The sequence below is a fragment of the Leguminivora glycinivorella genome, chromosome 17 (genome assembly GCF_023078275.1).
Source record: "Leguminivora glycinivorella isolate SPB_JAAS2020 chromosome 17, LegGlyc_1.1, whole genome shotgun sequence".
NCBI lineage: Eukaryota > Metazoa > Arthropoda > Insecta > Lepidoptera > Tortricidae > Leguminivora > Leguminivora glycinivorella.
The window spans coordinates 16,736,015-16,738,573 of record NC_062987.1 but is presented as its reverse complement, the minus strand read 5'-3'; the positions used below and the strand labels follow the sequence as shown (position 1 = coordinate 16,738,573).

Here is a 2,559-nt window from a genome sequence, read left to right as displayed (position 1 = left end):
ACAATTTTTAGACTGTATTAAGTCTTTGAATAAAAACTTGGCACTTTCGATGCATGCACAAAATCCAACAAATCCAGTACTTCTCGGGGTTTTGACTAGCCTCGTCTGTTGACCCAAAAAAAAAGTTGTCATACTTAACAACATCTTTTTGCATTCTTCAAGTCGGTTAAGGACCTTTTCCGCATTTTCCAAGTTTATAGCTCTCTTTAATCCGTAGCCGTGCACTTTCGAGTCTAGGATATCAAAAAGATCGTTGAGATTTAATAACATGTTTGCCGTGCCGTCAATGTCTTGGAATTCTTTCAATTTAAGGCTGTTTTTACAGAACTGCAAGGCAATTGCTACACTGCGACTAAAAAGTTGGGTGGCAAGTTTTACTTTCATGATATTTTTTTTAAATAATAAGTGTTGTGCGCGTAATTTATTAGCTGCATGAAATTTTTCGTCTTCTTGTAGTTTGTGGAGTAATTCGAGGTGACTCCATTTAATACTTTGTCCCTCAGCATCCTTGAATTCCTTATAGTGCTCGAAACTATTTCTTATCAATTTTAGCATGTGGACCGGATCGGGGAATACAGCTATTTCCTTATTATTCACCTTGATAGTAGTTTTTAAATTATCAGGATTGAAATCGCACCCAAGTCTTTTTGCCATTGCCATATTCACAGGACAGCCATCGAAAGTTACTGCTTTAACTACAATGTTCACTTCATTGCAATACTCAATAGCTTTAGTTAGCAAAAATACTTTTTGGTCGGCTGATACTTTATTGACCATAAAGTACCCGATGGGGACTTTCCATTTTCCGTGCAATGGCACCACAAGAAAAACTAAAGCCTCCTTACACTGCTCCCTAACATCGGAATCAATCACCTCCCCAAAATCTACGTAACCATAATTTTTGTCAATACCAGCCCCGATTTTCATTTCGTCGAAAACAATGCAGACGTTAATCGGAGTACTAGATTGTTTAGCTTTTAATTTTAATGCTTCGAAAGCCTCTTTAGTGAAACCGGGCCTACCATCAACAGACCGATACCATGTCGATATCGTCTCGATGGAAGGCAAACATGTGTTAAAGGTTTGACGCACGTAGTTATAGGCTTTAGTTGAATAAAAATTAAGCGTTAGCGCAAATGCCCTCAACTGCGGTGAATATTTTTTCCGTATGTTTTTACCAGTTTTTCGTTTTTGTATTTGCCGATCAACGATTTCACGACACTTTACTCCTAATGAATCGAGCATTAAACTGGTATCTGGTGTAATAAGCTCTTTTTTCTCCAATTCCGCCAAGAGTGACTTTAATGAAATAATTTGACGTTTAAGTCTTCGGTTAGATTCCCGTAGTTTTTTCAATTTCAAATTCTTCTCTTGCACTTTGCCTTTTAGTTCAATGATTCTTCTACAGAGTCGTTTTTTGACGGGTGTGTCGTAAGCTGATGGTGTATCAGGATCATAGATTTGGCATACTTTTCTTTTTCTGGTAGGTGTTTGTAATATGACGTTTTCTTGTTGAGGTGTTGTCTTCATTACTGAAGCTTGTAACTTATGATCATCATTCTGAAAATGAATCACAAATATATGATACATATTAATATTCATTGCACTCATATCTATTTGGTGATTTAAACGAACAATGTTATAATTTAAGTTATCGAACCTGGTTTGAAGATGTGCCTGTGATGTGATCATTAACACTCTCTTGCATTGGAACCGCAACTGCAGTATTTAAATGTTGCCCAGTAAAATCATCCTGAAAAATGTACAGTTATGTTTGTATAAAGTGCTTCCAAGATTTCCCGAACAAATAATGTAAGTATAATTCTAAATTCGAACCGTGTTTATACTCGAAGGCGTGTCTAAATGAGCGTCGGATTGTTCTGGTATATTAGCTTCCACGGCATATTCGATGTCTACCCCTGATGGAGCAGGAGCCTGAAATTATTTTACGGTATGAAGGTAACATTCCAAAGAATGCTTATCAAATTGATCACAATAATGCAAAATTATCACAAAATAATTTTTAAGAAAAAAAAACCGCCTTCCTTTGGCGTTCTGGTGATAAATACTATCAAATGTTGGATTATGTTATCAATTCGTCTGTATATTTTTTAATGTTTGTTATTCGATATCTCCGTCATTTCTGAACCAATTTTGAAATCTGGATGATTCTGAAGTACTTACAGATGAGAATGATTATCAGAACGGAACTCTAACCAGAGGCGGCTCACTCTTCATCAGCAGTTCCACTGCACCAAATGTCACTGTTCTGGACGTAAGTGCATGCTGTTCTTATAAAAATACCAAAGTCACTATAAGTGTGCCGTTCAGATTTGAGGAGTTCCGTTCTGACCATCATCAGCAATTCCACTGCACCAAATATCACTGTTCTGGACGTAAGTGCATGCTGTTCTTATAAAAATACCAAAGTCACTATAAGTGTGCCGTTCAGATTTGAGTAGTTCCATTCTGACCATCATCAGGAGTTCCACTGCACCAAATGTCACTGTTCCGTACGTAAATGCATGCTGTTCCTTTAAAAACACAAAAATCACCATA

The 2,559-nt window shown here is 36.9% G+C and overlaps 1 long non-coding RNA gene across 1 annotated transcript; it reads right to left on the bottom strand.

Annotated features, from left to right (window-relative positions):
- Positions 1-1,099: 1,099 nt before the first annotated feature.
- LOC125235358 lies at positions 1,100-1,911 on the bottom strand. The gene is made up of 3 exons (XR_007178073.1): positions 1,837-1,911; positions 1,661-1,753; positions 1,100-1,560 (listed from the first exon to the last, which is right to left on the bottom strand). It is a non-coding gene; the product is annotated as an uncharacterized LOC125235358 (long non-coding RNA).
- Positions 1,912-2,559: the final 648 nt, after the last annotated feature.